The 19,387-nt window shown below is 42.8% G+C and overlaps 1 protein-coding gene across 3 annotated transcripts in view; it reads left to right on the top strand.

The window, feature by feature from the left end:
* The window catches only part of tmem229b (transmembrane protein 229B), a 62,172-nt gene that overhangs the window by 40,568 nt on the left and 2,217 nt on the right, over positions 1 to 19,387 (top strand). For 2 of the 3 annotated variants that reach the window (XM_051919784.1, XM_051919787.1), the window contains exon 2: positions 5,292 to 5,402. The gene's annotated coding sequence lies outside the window, so the exon portion shown is untranslated. Of the gene's footprint in view, positions 1 to 5,291; positions 5,403 to 15,641; positions 15,800 to 19,387 lie in introns of all 3 variants that reach the window. The other variant, XM_051919786.1, reaches the window with a different exon arrangement.

Below are 19,387 nucleotides of genomic sequence, written 5' to 3'. Positions count from 1 at the left end.
ACTCAGCCCTCACTGGGCACTTGAATGTGTCACCATTAATTGGGCACTCTTGTGTTGCCCTCTTCATCTTCTGAGCTTCTCAGGTTTAATTAGCAACAAGAATTGATTAAGAAACTGGTTGGAATTTGAGGCTTTGAGTTAGCTGGTCGTCTGTTGGCTCGCATCGCATCTCATTTCTGTTTGGCTGCCGTTTAAGGAAAAAAAATTAAACAATTCAGATTCAAAGTTGAATGAAAACCTGCAACTGCAGTGGTACTTCAGGACCAGACCTGGAGACCCCCCTGCAGTAGCACTTCAAGACTGGACCTAGAGACCCCCCTGCAGTAGCACTTTAGGACTGGAGTTGGAGACCCCCCTGCAGTAGCACTTCAGGACTGGACCTGGAGACCCCACTGCAGTAGCACTTCAGGACTGGAGCTGGAGACCCCCCTCCAGTAGCACTTCAGGACCGGAGCTGGAGACCCCCCTGCAATAGCACTTTAGGACCGGAGATGGAGACCCCCCTGCAGTAGCACTTCAGGACCGGAGCTGGAGACCCCCCTGCAATAGCACTTTAGGACTGGAGCTGGAGACCCCCCTGCAGTAGCACTTTAGGACTGGAGTTGGAGACCCCCATGCAGTAGCATTTCAGGACTGGAGTTGGAGACCCCCCTGCAGTAGCACTTCAGGACTGGAGCTGGAGATCCCCCTGCAGTAGCACTTTAGGACTGGAGTTGGAGACCCCCATGCAGTAGCATTTCAGGACTGGAGTTGGAGACCCCCCTGCAGTAGCACTTCAGGACTGGACCTGGAGACCCCACTACAGTAGCACTTCAGGACTGGAGCTGGAGACCCCCCTCCAGTAGCACTTCAGGACTGGAGCTGGAGACCCCTCCAGTAGCACTTCAGGACCGGAGCTGGAGACCCCCCTGCAATAGCACTTTAGGACTGGAGCTGGAGACCCCCCTGCAGTAGCACTTCAGGACTGGAGCTGGAGATCCCCCTGCAGTAGCACTTTAGGACTGGAGTTGGAGACCCCCCTCCAGTAGCACTTCAGGACTGGAGCTGGAGACCCCTCCAGTAGCACTTCAGGACCGGAGCTGGAGACCCCCCTGCAATAGCACTTTAGGACCGGAGCTGGAGATCCCCCTGCAGTAGTACTTTAGGACTGGAGCTGGAGATCCCCCTGCAGTAGTACTTTAGGACTGGAGTTGGAGACCCCCATGCAGTAGCATTTCAGGACTGGAGTTGGAGACCCCCCTGCAGTAGCACTTCAGGACTGGAGTTGGAGACCCCACTGCAGTAGTACTTCAGGACTGGAGCTGGAGACCCCCCTGCAATAGCACTTTAGGACCGGAGCTGGAGACCCCCCTCCAGTAGCACTTCAGGACTGGAGTTGGAGACCCCCCTGCAGTAGCACTTCAGGACTGGAGCTGGAGACCCCCCTGCAATAGCACTTTAGGACCGGAGCTGGAGACCCCCCTGCAGTAGCACTTCAAGACCGAAGCTGGAGACCCCCCGCAGTACCACTTCAGGACTGGACCTGGAGATCCCCCTGCAGTAGCACTTTAGGACTGGAGTTGGAGACCCCTTGCTTTACACTGACGAGCAGGCTATTTGATGAACCTTAACGCTCCTATCAAACTTCTCCACTGTTAACAGGGCACGGTGAGCCCTTCCATAACATCAGATACGTTCCCAGGACCGGGACGAGTCTCCACTTCCTTCAGCTTGTCCCCTCTTCACACACACTTGTGACAATCACCCACGGGACCTCCACCCTCATTGGCCAGAGCCTTTCTCCAGCACATGAATTCTCATGGCTCCTGACCCTTGAGAGCTCCACTGCATGCAGTGTCTGAATTGAAGTTCCACCTCACTCATCAGCGTCTTCAGGTTAAGAGTTCTTGTTGCTGTGTGGATGTGTTTCCTTTGTGTGTACAGCTGCGATGTTCCAGAAGTATTCATTTGAGAATGATTTAACCAAAAATGCATGTGTTTTGGCCCTCGTGAGCATACAACTGGATGACTGGACATGTGGAGTAGGCATCACAAGGACCCTGAGGTTTCTTCATGGATTTTTTTTTTTATATTATTTAGTGTTGTCCGGCATTGGTTTCCATAGACGGTGTGATAAAGGTGCTATATTGGCACCCGACCTGACACAGATAGACACGGAGGCACACGTAAAAAATTACACACAGAGCCCAAACTCACTGCCTCGTTCTGACAGGTGGCCCAAACAGACATGAGTTTTTGTCACTCATTTAGACACATATCTCAAGGCACTAGCCTCATTCTCAAAACCTTAAATATAATTCTTAAAACAGTAAAAGCATTTCTCACAACACCATTACTTCATAGTTCCATCCATCCATCCATTATCCAACCCGCTATATCCTAACTACAGGGTCATGGGGGTCTGCTGGAGCCAATCCCAGCCAACACAGAGAGCAAGGCAGGAACAAATCCCAGGCAGGGTGCCAGCCTACCACAGGGCACACACACACACCCACACACCAAGCACACTAGGGACAATTTACGATCGCCAATGCACCTAACTTGCATGTCTTTGGACTGTGGGAGGAAACCAGTGTACCCGTGACAAACCCAAACACCAAGACAAAAAGCACACTTCTCTCTTCTTCTCCACCACTCCTCCCTGGCAAGCGTTGTCCTCCTCCTCCCGACTCTCGGCTGAGTAGTGGCTGCCGGCTCTTCTTACAGCCCACCCGGAAGTGCTCCAAGTGATAACTGACTTAATTCAGGCTGCACTTTCGGGTGTGACTGCAACACCACCCACACGGGCTCAGGAAGCCGTGCCGCTCCCCCCTGGTGGTGGGCACAGAGCCCAACAGGGATGAGCTCCGGGATGTTCCACAATTGTGGCCCCGATGCAACCCATGAGGGCTGCCACCAAGTGTTCGGGGGGAAGTAAGTGGCCGTTCCCCCGGATTCAGTGCCAGAGGGGCATCCCGGCCGGGGCCCAACCACAACGGTCATTCTATCAGAAATTTTGCAATCTCTGCTCTCCATGAATTGTCATTACTACAACATAGCGTGACCAGATGAAAATTTGTCACACCAATGGGGTCAACCTGTTTCATATTTAAACAAAAACAACAAAAAATAATATTTCTTTGGCATCTTTGTCGTTTGTGTTGGGGCTACTCAAAGGCAGTCGAAAATAAATTCACCTTCTGGCCATAGGTCAGTCTGTCGGGTCACACTTGCCAGGAGAAGTCGGGGCTTTTATGGATGGTGAACCGGAAGAGGCAGAGTCAGTTGCCCCCACTGGGTGGTTTCTTGGCACTGCAGAGAGATAAGGAGATGACAATGTTAGTGATAGCGATAGCGCCCCCTTCTCATCCCGGTGGGTTTTTACATCCTTTGGCAGAACCCCTAAGGAGATCCTCCAACGCACATGCGTGACAATGGGTTAAGTCGAGTCAAGTTGGGGAGCATGCACTGGTACTTTGCATTGTCGCACCATCTACACGATGAAACAACTCGGGATCCTGGATGGCAACCCCCCAGGCAGACACGCGGTCCAGTCCCACCCTCCGGAAATGACCCTCTACCTGCCGCAGCCAGGCGTTAACGGGGTCTGGTCCAGACACTCGGGTCCCCAACAATGAAGATCTTACGAGATGGAACACCCTACATGGCCGTAGTGCAGTAACGGACTTTGTGAATTTCCCCTTGAGATTAATAAAGTATCTATCTATCTATCTATCTATCTATCTATCTATCTATCTATCTATCTATCTATCTATCTATCTATCTATCTATCTATCTATCTATCTATCTATCATATAGTGCCTTATCTATCTATCTATCTATCTATCTATCTATCTATCTATCTATCTATCTATCTATCTATCTAATCCTGCCAACTACGCTATCTATCTATCTATCTATCTATCTATCTATCTATCTATCTATCTATCTATCTATCTATCTATCTATCTATCTATCTATCTATCTATCTATCTATCTATCTATCTATCATATAGTGCCTTATCTATCTATCTATCTATCTATCTATCTATCTATCTATCTATCTATCTATCTATCTATCTATCTATCTATCTATCTATCTATCTAATCCTGCCAACTACGCTATCTATCTATCTATCTATCTATCTATCTATCTATCTATCTATCTATCTATCTATCTATCTATCTATCTATCTATCTATCTATCTATCTATCTAATCCTGCCAACTACACTATCTATCTATCTATCTATCTATCTATCTATCTATCTATCTATCTATCTATCTATCTATCTATCTATCTATCTATCTATCTATCTATCATATAGTGCCTTATCTATCTATCTATCTATCTATCTATCTATCTATCTATCTATCTATCTATCTATCTATCTATCTATCTATCTATCTATCATATAGTGCCTTATCTATCTATCTATCTATCTATCTATCTATCTATCTATCTATCTATCTATCTATCTATCTATCTATCTATCTATCTAATCCTGCCAACTACGCTATCTATCTATCTATCTATCTATCTATCTATCTATCTATCTATCTATCTATCTATCTATCTATCTATCTATCTAATCCTGCCAACTACACTATCTATCTATCTATCTATCTATCTATCTATCTATCTATCTATCTATCTATCTATCTATCTATCTATCTATCTATCTATCTATCTATCTATCTATCTATCATATAGTGCCTTATCTATCTATCTATCTATCTATCTATCTATCTATCTATCTATCTATCTATCTATCTATCTATCATATAGTGCCTTATCTATCTATCTATCTATCTATCTATCTATCTATCTATCTATCTATCTATCTATCTATCTATCTATCTATCTATCTATCTATCTATCTATCATATAGTGCCTTATCTATCTATCTATCTATCTATCTATCTGTTAATGTTGAGTAACATATAAAAATATTTTTGGGTGGAGTATTCCTTTAAAATCATAGTTTTTGAATTCTTCTGGTATGCTACAGCATTTGAGCTCCTGTGCTTTAGAGATTTGTTCGCGTAGCCACCACCGTCCTGGGATTACGGTTTTGTTATCTTGTTGTCCAGAGCCACTGTCGATGAAACTATTCCATTAGAAAAGGGCATAACACTGGAAGGTATCTTTTTTCTTTTGTTAACACTTTGGTTCCCCCGTAACATCACAGTGCTATATGGGGGGCTCTTACTGAAGACCCTCTACAAGGATTCTTATAATCAGTGAGTTTTTTTTTTTGCGATACCAAGTGTTTCACTGTTTAAAATGGCTCTCATTGCTCTTTGTTTCAGGGTCTTCGACGCACAAGTGTGGAATTCCTCTCCACCGAGGCATTGGGACCAAATTCATTTCTGCCAGTTGGATCCACCCATCCTGAAGTCCCAGAGACAGAACACTACCAGGTAACAAAGACAAAAAAAACAAAAAACAAATAACAAGTCTCACACCACCCATCTCTTAAGAATGTCTAGGAACACTCTGCTTCTGTAATCGCCTTCACAGTTACAGTTGTGCTTGAAGGTTTGTGAACCCTTTAGAATTTTCTATATTTCTGCATAAATATGACCTAAAACATCATCAGATTTTCACTCAAGTCCTAAAAGTAGATAAAGAGAAATCAGTTAAACAAATATTATACTTGGTCGTTTATTTATTGAGGAAAATGATTGAATATTACATATTGGTGAGTGGTAGAAGTATGTGAACCTTTGCTTTCAGTATCTGGTGTGACCCCCCTAAACGTTTCCGGTAACTGTTGATCAGTCCTGCACACCGACTTGGAGAAATTTGAGCTCATTCCTCCGTACAGAACAGCTTCAACTCTGGGATGTTGGTGGGTTTCCTCACATTAACTTCTTGCTTCAGGTCCTTCCACAACATTTCAATTGGATTGAGGTCAGGACTTTGACTTGGCCATTCCAAAACATTAAGTTTATTCTTCTTTAACCATTCTTTGGTAGAACGACTTGTGTGCTTAGGGTCGTTGTCTTGCTGCATGACCCACCTTCTCTTGAGATTCAGTTCATGGACAGATGTCCTGACATTTTCATTTAGAATTCTCTGATATAATTCAGAATTCATTGTTCCATCAATGAAGGTAAGCCGTCCTGGCCCAGATGCAGCAAAACAGGCCCAAACCATGATACTACCACCACCATGTTTCACAGATGGGATAAGGTTTCTTATGCTGGAATGCAGTGTTTTCCTTTCTCCAAACATAACACTTTTCATTTAAACCAAGAAGTTCTATTTTGGTCTCATCCGTCCACAAAACATTCTTCCAATAGCCTTCTGGTTTGTCCACGTGATCTTTAGCAAACTGCAGACGAGCAGCAATGTTTTTTTTTGGAGAGCGGTGGCTTTCTCCTTGCAACCCTGCCATGCACACCATTGTTGTTCAGTGTTCTCCTGATGGTGGACTCATGAACATTAGCCAATATGAGGGAGGCCTTCAGTTGCTTAGAAGTTACCCTGGGGTCCTTTGTGACCTCGCCGACTATTACACGCCTTGCTGTTGCAGTGATCTTTGTTGGTTGACCACTCCTGGGGAAGGTAACTATGGCCTTGAATTTCCTCCATTTGTACACAATCTGTCTGACTGTGGACTGGTGGAGTCCAAACTCTTTAGAGATGGTTCTGTAACCTTTTCCAGCCTGATGAGCATCAACAACTCTTTTTCTGAGGTCCTCAGAAATCTCCTTTGTTCGTGCCATGATACACTTCCACAAACATGTGTTGTGAAGAACAAACTTTGATAGATCCTGTTCTTTAAATAACACAGGGTGCCCACTCACACCTGATTGTCACCCCAATGATTGAAAACACCGGACTCGAATTTCACCTTCTAACTAACTGCTAATCCTAGAGGTTCACATACTTTTGTCACTCACCAATATGTAATATTTGATCATTTTCCTCAATAAATAAATGACCAAGTATAATATTTTTGTCTCATTTGTTTAACTGGGTTCTCTTTATCTACTTTTAGGACTTGAGTGTAAATCTGATGATGTTTTAGGTCATATTTATGCAGAAATATAGAAAATTCTAAAGGTTTCACAAACTTTCAAGCACAACTGTACATTGAATTCCACTTCCTGAAACTCCAGTTCAGTTTCCTGTAGTTGTTGCTGAATTCCAGTTGCATTTCTTTGTTTGAATTGGAATTGCTGAGTTCATTCCTGAATTAACCCCAACCCTGGTACCATGTGAAAATGAGGAGCACACCCAAAATGAAGTTATAGAGTAAGACCTGGCCTGCAGGGTGCTTACATTTCAGCTTTATCTATTACAGCATCATGCCACCAATGCCATGAACATCCATATACAGTATCCATTTCATGATTCCGCATTTTCTATTAGTGAGCCGGAAACTATCCTAACAGTTCTGGATGTAAGAGAGTGACGAGCTGGGGACGGGTTGCCAGTCCATTGCAGTCCACGTACAGTCACTCAGAGCTACTAAATCCAAGAGTAGAGTTATTAGTGTTGTCTAATCCAGGAACAATCACTGAACAGGCAAGCAGCCCCCAAACTGGTACACAAACTCCTAATGGGTCACCATTTATATTTATTGTCACATACATCCATCCATTTTCCAACCCGCTGAATCCGAACACAGGGTCACGGGGGTCTGCTGGAGCCAATCCCAGCCAACACAGGGCACAAGGCAGGAACCAATCCCGGGCAGGGTGCCAACCCACCACAGAACACACACAAACACACCCACCCACCCAGCACACACTAGGGCCAATTTAGAATCGCCAATCCACCTAACCTGCATGTCTTTGGACTGTGGGAGGAAACCGGAGCACCGGGAGGAAACCCACGCAGACACGGGGAGAACATGCAAACTCCACGCAGGGAGGACACGGGAAGCGAACCCAGGTCCCCAGGTCTCCCAACTCCGAGGCAGCAGCGCTACCCACTGCGCCACTGTGCCGCCCATATTGTCACATACACTGCAGTGAAATTCTTGTGCCACAGTTGTGGGGTGGGTGAGATTCAGGAAGTATGTTTGGGCAATAAGACAATATGATGATAAATGAATAAATACAGTAAATTAGCTAAAATAGCAGAAAATTAAAGTAAATACAGTAAATAACTGTACAGAATTGTACTGATATACAGACTGCAGTCAACAGTTGGTAAAGAAGCAGAAAAGAGAGATAGCGGTACAAGTATACATGAACCATAAAACTGCGGGCACAGCACATGGCAGATAAGATCGGGTTTACCGAGTGTTTTGTGACCTTATGGACTGGCGGAAGAAACCGAGCAGGTGGCTGAGGAGACGAGCGTGCTAGCTGTCATCTTAGTTGACAGATTTAGCTCTCCTTAGACGTCTCATGAAGCAGATGCTATGAAGCTGTAGAAGGTCAACCTCAATGGTTTTTTCGAAGCTGCATGGACAATCCTTATGGGAGAGTCTGCAATCCTGGCAAGCCGCACCATTCAGGATACGTCCAATAGTGCAGTGGTCGGCGTCCACTATTGTTTTGGTTCCCACCCCAAAGCTCCTTAAGTCTCTTCAGGGAATGATGATGCAGGCGGTGTTGCCAGACCACGAAATGCAGTCGGTGATCTGGACACCCAGCTGCTAACTGACTGGATGGGGAGCCACTGATGTGAAGTGGAGAGGGATTGCTTTTGTTCTTTCTGAAGTCAACAATGACCTCTTAGACAAGCAGTGAAGAAGACCTCTGTGAAAATATTTAGGAATGTGGAAGGTCCACACCAGTGACCAGGCTGGGAATTGAACCCAGGTCTTTTAAGAAGGACAGAAGCCACCGTTCTACCCACACATGGACTATCCATCGCTTCATTTCTCAACCTGATTGTTTTTCCTTTAATCTGGATGGGAGGGAGGTGTCCATCAAAAGGTACAAATCACATACCGACTTCGTAATGCCGGAGATATGTATACTCATCCTAAAATGAAAATGGAGTACTCAGAGAATATCCAGGAACTGAACACCTGCAGTGACCAGGCTGGGAGTCAAACCAAAAGTTCTTTATGCCAAGGGGCAGCAGAGTGACCCACTGTGCCACGGCTGCATATTTGATAAAAAACAGAAACTGGCCCTAGACGGAATGTCCATTCATCATATGGTACAATTCTGTACACACACACACACACACACACACACACACACACACACACACACACACACAACTCAGATGGGCTTGATTTAGGTAGAGGACATGGAGAGAACATCTAAAACCCCACACAGAGCAGGTGCAGACTGATTTTTAGGTCCATATTTAGCTCCCCTCATTCTCATGCCTCATCTATTTTTATGTAGTTCATTGTTAATTTTTGCCATCCTCTATAATCCATTTAGACCTTACAGCGGGTGAAGTCGTGCCAGTCATTACCAGTTCATGCATTTTCCATTAGCCATTCATTTTGCTGTCCAGTTAGAATTACTTTTTTTTTTCCCCCATTCATCCATCTAGCCATCCATTTAAGCATTGCTTAGCCCAATTTCAGGGTCACGGTGGGCTGACAGCAATGGGTACAAAGCAGGAACCAATCCTGGATGGGATGCCAGTCTCTCACAGGCTTATCTCATCCAATTTCATTCATCCATCCATCAAACAGTAAAGGCGTTTCTCACAACACCATTACTTCATAGTTCCATCCATCCATCCATCCATCATCCAACCTGCTATATCCTAACTACAGGGTCATGGGGGTCCGCTGGAGGCAATCCCAGCCAGCACAGGGTGCAAGGCAGGAAACAATCCCCGGGCAAAGCGTCAGCCCACAGCAGCAATTTCATTCATTTTAACTGTAAAATCAAGACGTATCCAGCTGCAGTCAGGACAGTTTTAGGCCCCTGACAGATCTGAGCACTTTAGACACGATGAGGCCCGGAGCGTCTTTGTGTTCATGTGATATTTTTACCTCTTGTATAACTGTACAATTAAATAATTTACTAACAGTGACTTCTGAAAACATATGTACATACAGTGCATCCAGTAAGTATTCACAGCGCATCACTTTTTCCACATTTTGTTATCTTACAGCCTTATTCCAAAATGGATTAAATTCATTTTTTTCCTCAGAATTCTACACACAACATCCCATAATGACAACGTGAAAAAAGTTTACTTGAGGTTTTTGCAAATTTATTAAAAATAAAAAACTGAGAAATCCCATGTCCATAAGTATTCACAGCCTTTGCTCAGTACTTTGTTGATGCACCTTTGGCAGCAATTACAGCCTCAAGTCTTTTTGAATATGATGCCACAAGCTTGGCACACCTCTCCTTGGCCAGTTTGGCCCATTCCTCTTTGCAGCACCTCTCAAGCTCCATCAGGTTGACTGGGAAGCGTCGGTGCACAGCCATTTTAAGATCTCTCCAGAGATGTTCAATCAGATTCAAGTCTGGGCTCTGGCTGGGCCACTCAAGGACATTCACAGAGTTGTCCTGAAGCCACTCCTTTGATATCTTGGCTGTGTGCTTAGGGTCGTTGTCCTGCTGAAAGATGAACTGTCGCCCCAGTCTGAGGTCAAGAGCGCTCTGGAGCAGGTTTTCATCCAGGATGTCTCTGTACATTGCTGCAGTCATCTTTCCCTTTATCCTGACTAGTCTCCCAGTCCCTGCCGCGGAAAAACATCCCCACAGCATGATGCTGCCACCACCATGCTTCACTGTAGGGATGGTATTGGCCTGGTGATGAGCGGTGCCTGGTTTCCTCCAAACGTGGCGTCTGGCATTCACACCAAAGAGTTCAATCTTTGTCTCATCAGACCAGAGAATTTTCTTTCTCATGGTCTGAGAGTCCTTCAGGTGCATTTTGGCAAACTCCAGGCGGGCTGCCATGTGCCTTTTACTAAGGAGTGGCTTCCGTCTGGCCACTCTACCATACAGGCCTGATTGGTGGATTGCTGCAGAGATGGTTGTCCTTCTGGAAGGTTCTCCTCTCTCCACAGAGGACCTCTGGAGCTCTGACAGAGTGACCATCGGGTTCTTGGTCACCTCTCTGACTAAGGCCCTTCTACCCCGATCGCTCAGTTTAGATGGCCGGCCAGCTCTAGGAAGAGTCCTGGTGGTTTTGAACTTCTTCCACTTACGGATGATGGAGGCCACTGTGCTCATTGGGACCTTCTGTAACCTTCCCCAGATTTGTGCCTTGAGACAATCCTGTCTCGGAGGTCTACAGACAATTCCTTTGACTTCATGCTTGGTTTGTGCTCTGACATGAACGGTGAACTGTGGGACCTTATATAGACAGGTGTGTGCCTTTCCAAATTAGGTCCAGTCAACTGAATTTACCACAAGGTGGACGCCAATGAAGCTGCAGAAACATCTCCAGGATGATCAGGGGAAACAGGATGGACCTGAGCTCAATTTTGAGCTTCATGGCAAAGGCTGTGAATACTTATGTACATGTGCTTTCTCAATGTTTTTATTTTTAATAAATTTGCAAAAATCTCAAGTAAACTTTTTTCACGTTGTCATTATGGGGTGTTGTGTGTAGAATTCTGAGGAAAAAAATGAATTTAATCCATTTTGGAATAAGGCTGTGACATAACAAAATGTGGAAAAAGTGATGCGCTGTGAATACTGTCCAGATGCACTGTATGTTATACTGTATATTTGATGGAATTTGATGGAACCCTTTCAGTCTGGTTTCAGGGCGCGGCACAGCTGTGAAACTGCTCTGCTACGGGTAACCAATGATTTGCTTATGGCAGCAGACTCTGGACAAACCAGCATATTAATTCTGTTAGACCTCAGTGCAGCATTTGACACAGTCAGACATGACATCCTACTGTCCGGAATGGAGAACATGCTGGGTATCTCTGGCACTGCCCTCCAGTGGTTCAAGTCCTATCTGACTGATAGGCAAGAGTTTGTTAGTCTTGGCAACAGCAAATCCAACTCCATGCCAGTCACACAAGAAGTCCCACAAGGCTCTGTCCTCGGTCCTCTGCTTTTCTGTATTTATATGCTTCCCCTTGGCCATATTATCCGTAGTTATGGATTGGGTTATCATTTTTTATGCAGATGATACCCAGCTCTACTTCAATGTTAAAAGTGGAACTTCATCAGAGCTTTCTCAGCTCACAACCTGCCTTAGTGAAATTAAAACCTGGATGGAGCAGAACTCTTTAAAATTAAATTGCAATAAAACTGAACTCCTGCAAATTGGGACTAAAATGCAACTTAATAAAATGAGCTCCTTCCCAGTCCATCTTGGCGGTGATCTCATCAGACCTGCCTCTACTGTAAAGAATCTTGGTGTCATTTTTGATTCCTCCCTCACTTATTCCACCCACATAAATCACATTAAGAAACTTTCTTACTTTCACCTCCGTAACATATCCCGTGTTCGCTCCTTCCTCTCCTTCTCTAATGCTGAGATACTTGTCCATGCTTTTATCACATCCCGCATCGATTATTGTAATTCCCTACTGGCAGGTGCCCCTTCTAATCTTATATCACAGCTCCAGCTTATTCAAAACTTGGCTACAAGAGTCCTTATTCGAACCAGCAGCAGCGAGCACATCACACCCATCCTGCTCCATCTTCACTGGCTCCCTGTGTCCTACAGAATCGAATATAAAATCCTACTAATAACTTACAAAGCCTTAAATAACCTCGCACCAAACTACATCAGTGACCTCCTCCATCACTATGTGCCTGCCCGCCCACTAAGGTCCTCTGATTCTGCCAATCTTGTTGTGCCCCTCACTAATCTACACTTCATGGGTGACAGGTCCTTCAGCTGTATAGCGCCCAGACTCTGGAATGACCTACCGAAATTAATCAGGTCAGCTGACTCCATGAATTCTTTTAAAAAACAACTCAAAACTCATCTGTTCAGGAAGGCTTTTAGCTCTACATGACTTTATTACCTTTCTCTCAGTTTACTTCTCTGTCAAGATGCCAATGTAACCTGTATGTGTGTGCGAGACCATTAATTATGGTGTCTGTTTTTTTTTTCAGAATTTACTGTCTTAATCTTCTTTATTTATTTATCTGGTTTGTACAATGCTATATACTGTATATTCTGCCGTTCTTTATTATATTCTGTAAGTGCCTTGAGCATGGGAAAGGCGCTATATAAATAAAATGTATTATTATTATTATTTTATTATTATTATATATCCCTGTGGATATCCATAGACGTATCATAACTCAGGAACACTGCCATCTAGTGTTTCATGCCAGTAAATAACCCAAGTAAGTTGCCTCCCCCTGTTCTTCCATTGTACTGGCATCCTGACTGGTTAAGGGGTCCTTTATCAAGTCCTTCCAAGATGCCAGCATAATCATTCCTGTCCATCTTCTGGCTGTGGCAAAGATCACCTGGCTTAACTGGTGGGCCGGCTTCCTATCTGGGTAAGAAATCTTGGACACCAGCCCATGCCTGCCATCCATTGCAGTATGTATGACGCCACCACGCTCTGTTAGTGTCATGTAACAAAGACATGTGCCTAAGTTTAAACGGACACTGTAAATGTGACTTGTGAGCACATAAGATGGTGGTGCAGCTCAGGGTGGGTACCCACCATGCACTTCATGATATTTAACTTAGCGTCCTGCTGTATGTTAATTGCCAGTTGGCCCGATGTGAGTGGCCACACTTTCAAATGGACTGCCCTTCTTTCCAGGGATGGTTCCTGCCTTGGGGTACATTTTAGCTTCCTCCGGCAGTTTATAGCTCCATCTCATCCTTCCATTCATTTTCTAACCGACTTGCCCAGTGCAGGCTTGCAGCGGGGCACCAGATCTGGGCACGATGATGCAACCGACCCTGGGCGTGGTACCACTGCACTAGAATAAATGGATCCAAAAATGAACAGATTGAAGAAGCCCCCCTCTAGAAGTAATTAACAGTTCATGCATTTTGCATTAGCCATTAGTTATAGTGTCCAACACCGGAGCCATTTGGAGTTATGATAACATTTTTCATCCTAAAAATGCATTTCAGCTGTTGGCAACCGTGAAGAGGAACAAACGGCGCTTGTAGAAATAAGAGCAGACATCCTGAAGCACATCATGGCGCAGTTCTTAGCAGCAGCAGCAGCAGGGCTCTGGGTTCAGTTCTGGGGTGTGTAGCTTATCCTTATGGCATTTTTCCTTAATATTTCAGTTCCTGCACCCCAAAGACCAGGATGGTCAGTCGGCTATCAAGTCTAAACTGGTCTGGCGTGTGCCCAGCAGTAGACTGGCTTCCAGTCAGAGCTGTCTGAAACAGGTGGTCTTAGGTGGACCGCTCACCTGCCGTCCTTTCCTTTCAGGAGCCCCCCAAACCCCCCCCCCCCCCATCCCCACCATTCACAATTCCTGTTCACTCAATTCAAATACCTTTATGTATCAAATGAGGGGCAAAGGAAGCGGGAGCAGGGATTGGGATGAATTTGTTGGTCCCCTTCCAGCTAATTGAAAAAGGGCTGCATGTCGCGTGAAAAGGGATGAAATGACAAGCCATTGTCCCCTGTATACCTGCATGCCTTTGACATGTCATCGAGTAAAGACAAGCAAGTGTGACAAGAAGTCAAGTGTTTGTGCTTATTCTACAAAGTTATTCTATTTGTTGGCACCCTTAGAAAAGATCCTAAAGAATTGGAGTTGAGGGACTTTTCAAATTTACTGCTTTCTTCAATTCCTATCCCACGTGTCTCTAATTGTGCAGTCAGTCGTTCGGCAAATTTAAATGGAGAAAAGTCGCCACTCTGCTGTTTGGTGTCATCGTGTGGACAGGGACCAGAGAAAGCCAAGGAGAGAGTCGCCTGAGGAGATCAGAAGGAAAAACAGAGAGCAGCATGTTAAAGGCAAAGGCTAGAAGACCACCTCCAGGTGGCTTGATGATCCTGTGCCAGGAGCTGCAAATATGATCAAGAAGTTTATGGTCTCACCTCCCTGGATACAACCACAAGAGGAAAATCAACCCCAGAATGAGCAGAAGGATAGTGAGAATGGCAGACAAAAAGCCAAGGAGAACTTCCAAAAAGATACCAACTGGGTCAAGGTCTATCACACCATCTGTCGCTTTTTGAGTAACGGTAGGCGCAATAATAGTCCAGGAGGACTCCACTGTTGAAATACAAATATAAAACGCCAGCCTGGAGTTTGCTGAAATGTATATTGACAAGCTGCAATGCTTCTGGGAGAATGTCCTTTTGGACAGAGGAGACCAAACTGCAGCTTTTTGGCAAGTCACGTCAGTTCTGTGTCCACTGATGAGCAAACGAAGCCTTCAAAGAACAGAACACCAGACCTACCGTGAGTAGCTGGGGTTGACAGTTCCCCCCTCTGTATGCACTTTGGCATAGGATTTATAAAAGCAGCATTAATGTTTGTGATGCACCATCTGTTAGAATGACAGATACAATGCATTTGTCACTGTTATATCCTATTTGGTATGGTATTCATAAAAACTGCTAAAGTTTGTGATGTACTGCCTGTTGAGTATTTTGGGTACTGTTGGCCTTTGGAACTCTGGTTTAGACTCCAGGGGCCCTCAATCACTTTTCGGTTCAGTGCCGACTCTGAATTGCCATTTTGTTAGTGACTGGGGGTTTTGATTTAAGTGTGCACTGTGATGGCTTGCCTTTCAGCCTGGGGTGGGTTCCTGCTTGTCACCTTTGTTTTCACTTTGACACTTTTTCTGTTTCTCAGTGTCAAAAAAGCCACATTAAATCCAACACTGTAGAACAATCAAATGTGAGAACTTCCAGGGGTCTGAGGACGTTTTCTAGGTGCTGTACCTTGAATTTGAGATGCACGCTGGCTGCCTGTGACCCTGAATTGCATTTAGCAGGTTCAGCAAAGTGATGGTGAGTTTTCATTTTTTTTTTTTTTTGTTTAGTATTTTCGTCAGACATGATGTGGAAATCGAGCAACTCTTTAAAGAATACACGGACAGGGCGCCAACACCGCTGCAGCTGCTGTGTGCCCCCCATGATCGTCAGGGAGGGGCAGCGTTAATTCAAGCTGCTGTGTCACATCCATAATTGAACACCTCATCAAGGTCACTGACGACTATACAACTTGTGGGAGAAAGAAAGCAAAATAAGATTTAGTGACAGGGAAAGTTCTAACAAATACGCCAGAGACTAAGATGAAGCCGAAATCTGAATATCACAAATATGGCTTTAGGCGTGTCGCATCTAGTAACATCATCATGAATTTTTTAAAATGTTGTATTAAATAAATACACCCTGTTTTACATTTATAATCAAAAGATACTGGAGCCTCGGCTTACAAAATTGGAGGAAGTGCCGGAGTCTAATTTCATGGAGCACACACAAATGGGAAATTTGAACATGGCAACTGAAACTGGCAAATGCATATAGAGGGTGGCACTTTGTATTTAGAATGGAGTGAACAAAGTCGAAAAGCACGGCTAACATTTCACTGTCTGCAGCATTTGAATGGAAAAATACAAATTGGAAAGGAAGCGTAAAATATGCTGGCATAAACGATGCCCACAAACTTCATAGTGTTTACTAGCTGTGCTTAACCATCTTAGATGGGATCCACTGTAAGTAATCAACGCAGACCTCAGTGTTAATGATTGCAGTGCACCAGCTATTGGAATTTATTTTGTATTGCATATAGTAATAAAATGCATTACATTTGTCATTCCAACAGATGGTGCATCACAAACATTTAAAGTAATAAAATGCATGACTAATGACTAATGCAATGCATTTGTCTCTGTTGTAAACCATTTGGCATGGGATTTGTAAAAGCAGTGTTAATGTTTGTAATGTATCATCTGTTGGAATGACAAATGCAATGCATATGTCTCTGTTATATAGTATTTGGTATGGAATTCGTTAAAACAGTGCTAATGTTTGGGATGCATCATCTGTTGGAATGACAAATGCATACATATATATCTTTTGTATGCAATTTGGTATAGGATTTATAAAAGCAGCATTAACGTTTGTGATGCACCATGTGTTGGAATGACAGATGCAATGCATATGTCAATGTTATATCCTATTTGGTATGGAATTCATAAAAACAGTGCTAACATTTCTGATGTACTTTCTATTAGAATGACAAATGCAATGCATATGTTTCTGTTATATGCCATTTGGTATGGAACTTGTAAAAACTGTTTTTACATCTGTTGGAATTTCAAATGCAATGCATATGTCTTTGTTATATAGTATTTGCTATGGGATTCGTTAAAGCAGTGCTAATGTTTGTAATGCATCATCTGTTGAAATGACAAATGCAATGCATATGTATCTCTTGTATGTCATTTCGTATAGGATTTGTAAAAGCAGCATTAATGTTTGTGATGCACCATCTGTTGGAATTTCAAATGCAATGCATATGTCTCAAATACGCCATTTGGTATGGGATTCGTAAAAGCAGTGTTAATGCTTATGATGTGCCATCTGTTGGAATGACAAATACAATGCATTTTATTACTAAAAATGTTTGTGATGTGCCACCTGTTGTAATGACAGAACAACTGGACAGGCACACAGACACTTCTCCTTCCATTGATGTGGATAGGGTCATTATTGTGATGTGTACAGAGTACAGCAAACTTGTAAAAGATTCTAAAAGATTAAATATTACAGAAGCTCCATGTGAGCCTGGGATGAAACCCTGTCTGAACCATGACAGCAAAAAAGGTAAAAGACGAGCAAGGACTCCATGACTTGGCAAGTCAAAATTTGGTCTTTCACAACTTTGTACTTTTCTTGGCTTGTCATTGTCAGGTGATATACAGCATTACATTTGTTCATTTATCTTCTTCTGGCAGGATTTCTGTCTTTCCCACAGGTCCATTGAGATAGCCTAAAATCATTCCTTGCATAGTTTGGCCTCCCATTTGTAGGAATTAAGTTCTTCCAATTGGATTATCCTTCTTCCCAGTATCCTTCAGGATTGCTTAAAATCATTTCATACTCAGTTGAGCTTTTCAGTCTTCTTTTTTTTTTGTTCTTCCAGCTGGATGCCCAATCTTCCTTATTCAAATCAGGTTTGGCTTAAATGATGCAATTCATTATTGGCCTTTAAGTTAACAGTTTACATTACTTTATTTTTTAATTCTGTTTTGATTTCTCCCCATTCTTTGTGTCGATCAGAACAGCCAAAGTCATTCTACACTACTGATGTGCCTTGAGCATGGGAAAGGTGCTGTATAAATACAGTGTATTATTATTATTGTTATTGTTATTATTATTATTACAGGACATTCAGCCCAACACAGCCCACCAATTCTATCCACTTAGCTCCTTATTATTATTATTATTATTATTATTATTATTATTACTGGACATTCAGCCCAACACAGCCCACCAATTCTATCCACTTAGCTCCTTATTATTATTATTATTATTATTATTATTATTATTATTATTACTGGACATTCAGCCCAACACAGCCCACCAATTCTATCCACTTAGTTCCTTATTATTATTATTATTATTATTATTATTATTTTTACAGGACATTCAGCCCACCACAGCCCACCACGTCTATCCACTTAGCTCCTTATTATTATTATTATTATTATTATTATTATTATTATTTTTACAGGACATTCAGCCCACCACGTCTATCCACTTAGCTCCTTATTATTATTATTATTATTATTATTATTATTATTATTATTATTATTATTACAGGACATTCAGCCCAACACAGCCCACCAAATATATCCACTTAGTTCCTTGAGTATGGGAATGGTGCTGTATAAGTACAGTGCATTATTATTATTATTATTATTATTATTATTATTATTATATTATTACAGGATATTCAGCCCACCACAGCCCACCACTTCTATCCACTTAGCTCCTTATTATTATTATTATTATTATTATTATTATTATTATTATTTTTACAGGACATTCAGCCCACCACAGCCCACCACTTCTATCCACTTAGCTCCTTATTATTATTATTATTATTATTACAGGACATTCAGCCCAACACAGCCCACCAAATCTATCCACTTAGTTCCTTGAGTATGGGAATGGTGCTGTATAAGTACAGTGCATTATTATTATTATTATTATTATTATTATTATTATTATTATTATTATATTATTACAGGATATTCAGCCCACCACAGCCCACCACTTCTATCCACTTAGCTCCTTATTATTATTATTATTATTATTATTATTATTATTATTATTATTATTATTATTATTTTTACAGGACATTCAGCCCACCACAGCCCACCACTTCTATCCACTTAGCTCCTTATTATTATTATTATTATTATTATTATTATTATTATTATTATTATTACTGGACATTCAGCCCACCACAGCCCACCACTTCTATCCACTTAGCTCCTTATTATTATTATTATTATTATTATTATTATTACAGGACATTCAGCCCAACACAGCCCACCAAATCTATCCACTTAGTTCCTTGAGTAT

This window comes from Erpetoichthys calabaricus, chromosome 16 (genome assembly GCF_900747795.2).
Source record: "Erpetoichthys calabaricus chromosome 16, fErpCal1.3, whole genome shotgun sequence".
Taxonomy (NCBI): domain Eukaryota; kingdom Metazoa; phylum Chordata; class Cladistia; order Polypteriformes; family Polypteridae; genus Erpetoichthys; species Erpetoichthys calabaricus.
The sequence above is the reverse complement of the archived record's forward strand: the minus strand, read 5'-3'. Positions and strand labels throughout refer to the sequence as shown.